This window comes from Crassostrea angulata, chromosome 4 (assembly GCF_025612915.1).
Source record: "Crassostrea angulata isolate pt1a10 chromosome 4, ASM2561291v2, whole genome shotgun sequence".
Lineage (NCBI taxonomy): Eukaryota > Metazoa > Mollusca > Bivalvia > Ostreida > Ostreidae > Magallana > Magallana angulata.
In genome coordinates, this window is record NC_069114.1 from 19058827 (window position 1) to 19066671 (window position 7845).

General features: G+C 34.4%; 1 long non-coding RNA gene across 1 annotated transcript; it reads right to left on the reverse strand.

Annotated features, from left to right (window-relative positions):
• Positions 1-652: 652 nt before the first annotated feature.
• Positions 653-7546, reverse strand: LOC128180801 (uncharacterized). The gene is made up of 2 exons (XR_008243255.1): positions 6131-7546; positions 653-834 (listed from the first exon to the last, which is right to left on the reverse strand). It is a non-coding gene; the product is annotated as an uncharacterized LOC128180801 (long non-coding RNA).
• Between the last annotated feature and the right edge of the window lie 299 nt (positions 7547-7845).

The following is a 7845-nucleotide window of genomic DNA, read 5'->3' on the forward strand; positions in this document are numbered from 1 at the left end:
GTATAAGTTACGATCCGGTTTGCAGCAGAAAAAGGGTGTAGGGGCATGTAGGCTACTGAACTTGCAATGACTTTCGACACTTTTGGTAGGATCGAGTGCGTGCGAGTGTAGAAAGAATTAACACAACCCCCCCCCCCCCCCCCAAAAAAAAATAACGAATTGGAGGTGTGAAAAATATTTTTGAAAAATAGCGGAATGAGATGATTGCATAGAGGCTTCGGAAAGTAAACTGATACGAATAATTCTTTTAGTTCAGCTTGACCACCTGCAGGAGTTGGTGTGAATAGGCGCCTGAACAACGACGCAGTGAAAGAGGGAAGCACGGAGGCAAAATATATATACATACATACATATTCAACAAACTTTTAATTACTATATATATCATGATTGTTACATGTTTATTGATATGGCGTTTTGTACATATACATACTCTTAAACAAAAAAATTTGGCACGAACAGGTACTTATTTTAGCGCAAACACAAGTATCGAACAAAAACATTGTGTATATTATATACATGTACATGTATAATTATACACAACAATGGTATTGAAATCGGAGGTACACAATTTGTATATATAAGTTACGTACATATCATATTTATTGTCTTCCGAAATCTCGGCATTTTGTCGGATTCAATTATTTAAAAAAAATCATTATATCTAACATATATATTTGTATCATTCTATAGAATAAACTGTTCAGGATTTCATGTTCGGGTTGTTGGCGGGTCTCATGCCGTCACAGACGACGGAGTTCTCTGTCCCTGGTTGCTCGCAACATTTCTTTAGAGCGTCTATTACGGGCTGACACTTCTCCCTGTTGTGTCCGTGAACTACAAAACAAACAAAATATATTAAATATTATATTTCAATTTACGGACAGCACAAGCACGAAGCATCGGTGTGAGGGTTTGGGGGGGGGTGTCTTTTTCTTTGCAGCAAACAATTTACACATAGAAAGTTAAATTTTGAAGGCTCCAACTCTTGTTTTTGGAAGCATAAAACAATTTGTATAGTGAAATGAACGAAATTAACATTAAAATGTTCACAGAAGAAATTGTAGTGACATAAGCAAATTAATAAAACAGTTAAAGGTAGGTCTATTACCGGGCATCACTAAAAGTATGATATACATGTACATATATATTTATAAGTAAATGACTGCATCTGACGAGGCACGGTTTTGAACGTGCATGTGGGCCGGGGGGGGGGGGGTCCGAAATCTTGTCAAGAAAACAATAAAAAAAAAGAGGGGATTTAAGACTCATTTAAAATTCCATACTCTACTTTAAAGAAAATGTAAAAATGTTTGTAGCGAGCCGCCCCCCCCCCCTCCCTCCCGATGTTACGAGTCTGAAAAAATCTCCCGCAGCCTTGATCGAGGTTCAATGGATGTGGTGGGAACATTTTTATCAATAAAACACTGGGCTATTGAATTATCAAGGATAAAAAGCTTTAGTTAAACTATATTATAGACTTATTTGATGACACAACTTACAAAGGCTGTTTCAGCTAGTAGCATTAGTGATAGATTACCTCATTACTGACGAATATCTTTCATGTAAATATAAGTTTATGTACCATCAGGGACGTAAACTATTATAGCGAGCGCAGCAAGGCGGCGCGAAGCGCCGCTCGCGTAGCGAGCTCCATAGACAACGTGTACGAACGGAGGAAATTCGAGTTGAAATCTTCACATTGTTCAAAGAAAATTTTGTGGACCCGCGTGAAAACGTTCTACTATCCCAGTGATCCTTTGCGGTGCATAGCAACTTGGCGGAACAGGAAGCGTTTCTAAGGAATATTCTTACCTGTAAATCGCATACATCATTTTCATTAAACAATAAAAAATCCTTTTAAAAACATTAAAGTAAACAACATATATGCTTACGTAAAAAACTGTATCTATGACGTCATTTCCTTCCCCGAATTTGTCCGACAATTTACGAAAACTGTCGAGCGCAAAAAGTTAAGTATGACGTCACAGTGATCTCGCGTTTTATATTCCCGAGATACATTTAGAGGTGGACCAAGCATCTGTACTGAATGTAACGTGTAGGAAGTACACAGTAGGGAGTCACCGTTAATACTGATACTGCGCTCACTATTAACGGTGACTCTTTGGCTGATTAGTTTTGTTTTGATGATTTTTTTTTTTGCTCAGTAAATACACATGCAAGTTCCATGCTAAATTTATTGTCATATTGATCCAATCATTGTATACGTTAGGTAGGTGACAAAAAATTATTAAAAAAGAAAAGTCTAATCATTACTAGATCTACGTGTAGCCACGTCATTTTGTAATAAATAAATAAAAGAAAAAAATTAAACTGTTATAATATCTACATGTATTTGTTATAGTTGCGTATGTGGTCAAACCTTTCAATAATATTGGATATCACACACTAAAAAAAGGGGGAGGGCACATGTCTACAACGCTTATATAGCGTACAAAAATTAGAAAGATTAAAAACAAAATTGATGTCACAGGAAAATTAAAACACCGGTAACAACAAAGAACAAAATGAGAAATACCACAGACACACAAATTTATTGATTACAATGATCATTATTAAAAGGTAAAGAAGAGATAAAAAATAAAAAAAAACCGGCTTTGTGTTTATCAAAATATCTTAATAAGTCTTTTTATTATTTTATTAATGCTCAGTGGTAGTTTTTTGTTTAAGTGTATAAACTTAGGAAGGGACCATTGGAATAAAAGTTTGATATCTTCCGGTTCCTTGCGGTGGTAAAAGTTTTCGAGACAAAGCCAAAGTTTTTTTGGTTTGGTTAAGTCCACGGGTTGCATTTAACAATGATGACAGATGTGTGACTCCTTCTGCGCTCGCCCCAACGGTCACACCGTAAAACATAATATGTAAACGTTGGGACCGTTGGACCGAGCGCAAATTTAACACAGTGCAGGTTGACTTTTGTATTATAAAATCTATTTAAAACGCACACAGTAGGATTCGCCTGCATGGTTGCCTACTCATACCATTCGTCAAAGTTAAACTAAACGTCGCGTGCTCAGTCTACATTATGACGTCATATCTCAGACGTAAAACGTTCAAGTTTTGTCTACGGAAATAGCCGAAGAGAGTTACGTTATTCCAATTTTTTTTATTTCTTCTTTTAAGAAATGAAGATAATAATTTTTCTATTGATCGATGTATCAAAGAAAAAATTGACCGGAAAACTTCATCAATGCGCGTAGCATTATCTTCATTTTTTATCATTTAATAAAACAACTTCAAATAAAAAAATGTGAAGTGTCATTGATCAAAAATATAAATAATGTAAATGAAGCGGCGCATATGAATACAAAACAACAACAGCAACAATATTCAAAATGGATTCGCCTTCAGCTGATGCAGAGCTTTTGTGCTGAATTTAATGGAATATTAAACACAAATAGTGAGTTAAAATCTGAACCGGCTGAATTGAAAACGAAAAGAAAATACATGCGATAGCTTGTGATATTATTCACTGTGCAGAAAAACTCGTATTAAAAATAGTTTTCATGTGAGATCGCTGGAATATGCAAATTCTGGAAATAACCATCCAAGGAAAGGCGATCGTGGACGAAAATAGCTGATATGTCGACAAAGTATAGTATGTATAAGCGACTTTTGTAAACGTTGTGGTAACTAGATAGCCAGTGATGTACTTAAATGGTATATATCTGCCGCTTGGAATGCGCCGAAGGAGTTGATGCATTACTCATAGCTTTTCTTTACGACGCTTATATATTCTGATGACCGATCATCTACGTGTGTAAATTTAAAAATTATCGTTACCAAATTTGAACAGCAGTGTTACCGTGAAAGTTTATAGGCCTATATGTTCGTTATAATATTCCTGGAAAAGGAACAGCCAGCCTCGCTGTAAAGGTTGATTGATCTCAAGCAGACGAAATCGTGAGAAGACGCTTAATTTTCTTTTTCGTGAATCAACCAATGTGTTTTGTTTATTTTTGAAGGTTAAACTTTCAAGTTTTTTTATTCACAAGGTTGCATTTTGTTTGCTGACAATAAAACAGACACAACTTTACATTTTGTTGACAGTGTTTATCTTGGAAATTCCCGTTTAATAAATAGTGTTAGATCAGAACAGTTGAGAAAAGTAGATCCGGCAAAAATTTTATTGATGCAGGTATCAAAGAAATTTTTCAACCAATCAGAAGCGCCGATATCTCATCAAACGAATAAATATTAAATGATTCATTGTTCATCAATTTACCTCATATGAATGCCGCTGTAATAAATTTTAATACTTTATTCAGTATTTAAAAGATCAGTTCCTTTACGTTAAAATTTAATCCGTCTAAAACAAAAGCTGTTTTTTTCACTAAGAAACATGTAGAAGAATTTCCTAAGTTATTTTTTCAAGGGTGTCAACTGGACTATGTTTCAACCCACAGACATCTTGGTTTACTTTTTTCTAATGATTTAAGTTGGTCTCAATATATTAATAATATAGTAAACAGTGCATACAAAAAATTAGGACTTTTGAAAAAACTTAAGTTTACTCTAGGTAGAACTAATTTATCAAAAATGTATATCACGTTTATTAGACCAGTTCTTGAATATGCTTCTGTAGTATGGGACGGTTGCAATATGTTTGACATGGAGAGATTAGAAAAAGTTCAATTAAGTGCTGCAAGGATTGTTACTGGTTTACCCATTTTAGCATCTACAGATTCTCTCTACACAGAAACTGGCTGGGAATCTCTGGTCAGTCGACGAAATAAGGCTAAATTAATAACCATGTTTAAAATTCATACAAATCAAGTACCTGAGTACTTGAGCAATATTATTCCTCCCGTAACAAAAAATGTCTCAATATATCACACAAGAAATAGCGAAAATTATAGTGTTCCAATCAGCAGATTAGAACTTTACAAAAAATCTTTTGTACCTGACACCATTCGGAAATGGAATTCTCTCAAATTAGAAGTTAGGGAAGCAACGTCTCTCAACATATTCAAGAAAAACATTACTGAAAGTATTCCTCAACCTCCAAAATATTTTTCATTTGGTAAACGTACTATTAATATTTTACATACCAAGTTGAGACACAACTGTATTTTGAATTATGATCTGTATAGAAGAAACATTATTGAATCACCCAATTGTATTTGTGGTCAAAAGGAGGATGTTTATCACTTTTTCTTTGTATGCAAGAATTATGTAAATGCAAGAAACAATCTTTTTGAATTACTTTTTAATAGGCTTGATGAAACAATTTTAATTAACTCACATTTGCTTCTTTGGGGTAGTGACAATTTGTCTTACAATACAAACTGCTTTATTTTTTCAGCAGTTCAAAAGTTTATTAATGAGTCTGGAAGATTTAATAATTAAATTCCTTTTTGCTTTTGCTTTCTATACTGTACATTAACGTTATCTACTATATATTTGCAATTACTTTGTAAATGTATGTCTATGAATTTAATTATTATAAAGTCAATAACTATAAGTAACATGTAATATTACATGTACTATGACAATTGTATATATTGTATGTATTATCATTAGGAGAGGAACTTGTAAGTTGCAAGAACTTGTTTCCGATCCTTTTGTGTTACTTACACAATAAAATATGTTCAAATCAAATTACGTTAATGTTTTTATTTTCCATCTGATAATTTGATAAGACATACATAGAACAAGTCGTGTTTCTTGATTGAAGCACTATTGATACTTATCTGGTTTCCTTTATAATTTCTTTTAATTCAAATTAACTTCTATTGAAACACTGGAACTTATTTAATCGAGTTTAGGGGCAATAAACATCGATAAGTACCAGTCAATCAATGATCGAACTAACTTTTTAAAAACAAAATGGCTGCCAATATGGCGGCGCCCAGGGCTGGAAGAAATTTTTTTTGGCCTTAGTACCCCTGATTAAACTTTCATTTTCCACTGATTTTCTTATATATACGTGTTACCATTAATCCTCGCTTCGCGAGGCGGGCTTCGCCCGCCTCTCGCTGCGCTCGGTATTAGCGCCGGCGCGAAGCGAGCTCTACCGGCAAGGCGTGTGTGAATAGAAAATTCGGACTATACTCTGTCCCAAGATATTTTGGATTCACGTTTGGACGATTTTTAATAAAAATACACTTACCTGTGAAAGAAGTGCAATTGGAATAGTTGAAAGGGATATTTTCCAAGATAATTTCATTGACACATTATCATCTTTCACTCGGAAAAATTCACAGGAACGAAAACAGATTCCTTACGGAGATTTAAAATGGGGAATGTTTACATCTTTTCTCCATTCGGAATACACTCGGAATACATCGCGCAATATTTCAACGTTATCATCCGGGCTTGCTGCAATGCAAAATCTCCGTAGACATCACATTTTTTAGCATTGTATTGAAACCTGATAAGCTAACAGGGGCGTTTTGACTGAGAAATCTTGGAAATTTTTCATACTTTTGAATGAACATCGTTTGGATCCTGAGGTATTTATAAATATCAAACAATTAAGCCAAACGTGAATCCAAAATATCTTGGGACAGAGTATAGTTGCATTCAAAGGATTTTTTTGGCGTCAGTAAATCGGACCAGTAATGCATCGTTTTAATCGTCCCAGTAGTTCCCTGTAATCATGGCAATTTTTATCACTTCACACTCTCACGAGAATCAGCAAGACAAAACAATAACGATGTAAGCGACTACAGTCAATGTTACCTCTAAAGTTCACCTCAGTACACTTTCAATCAAAAATAATCGTGTGACGTCACAAACGTTTACACATTGATCCGATATATTTTTTCGGAGTCAGTAAATTTTGACCCACAATTCATAGTTCCAATGGTTTCCAACCTCACGTTCCAACATCACGTTCTCCCGAGAATCAAAGTAAAACCTTTGAAAAGCTTATAAGATGTGTAATTTTAAGAACATCATGCTTTTTAAGTAAAAAAAACAGTATATTTCGCAGACTTTTATTTCTCAGGGGAGTTTTAAAGAGTAAGACGACACTTAACCAACGTCAGCTTTGACGTCACAATAAGCACTGATAAGGGGAAATTACTCTAATTGAAGTTATTGTAAATCTGCTGAAATGACCAAAATCCTCTCAAAAACTTGCAAAGGCTAAGATAAAGAACAGCTGACGAATAAGGACATTTCTTCAGATACAGGAAACAGTTGTAAATTGCACTAATTTGGATGAATGCTCACAAATATTTTATTCACTATAATTACGGTAATTTCCTGAAACGTAACGTTATACGTAGCAGCGCCTTTTTTTAAAGGGGGTGGGTGGGTGGATGGCAGCCTCATCCAAAAAATCTTTGCAAGCAAAAAGAAAAATAAACTAGAGCAGAGCTCGTGGCAAAGCCACGAGTAGGTCTTCCGTTGTTGCTGCGAGTTGAAAATGTATGTGATATGGTGTCAATAAATTATAATGACTAAACTTTCAGTTCTGCTTTTTTTATAAAAATGTGTTGTGATTGAAAGCCTGTAGATAAAACGTGTTTTGAAAAAGAAAGAAAGAAAATGTTTTAGGAAAACTATCTGTCGAACACAGTTTATGTAATCGTTTCAACATTTTAAAAAAAATGAGATGTTTAATGGCGAGTAATTTTCAGAGGGTAGCAAGCATTGTTACATGTACTCATGATTCATGTCAGGAATTGTGTTTTTGGGGAGTTGATTTTAATCATCTCTCCTATGCAGTTACTCTAGCAAACCGAAACTGAAACTGTGTTTGCACCTAAGCACAAATCATCGCAGCTGACAAGACTTTATTCTTGAAAATAATCGATAAATTCGATGTTATATACGCTGAAGCATTTTTTTTAAAGGAAACTTAATTATAAATACCTT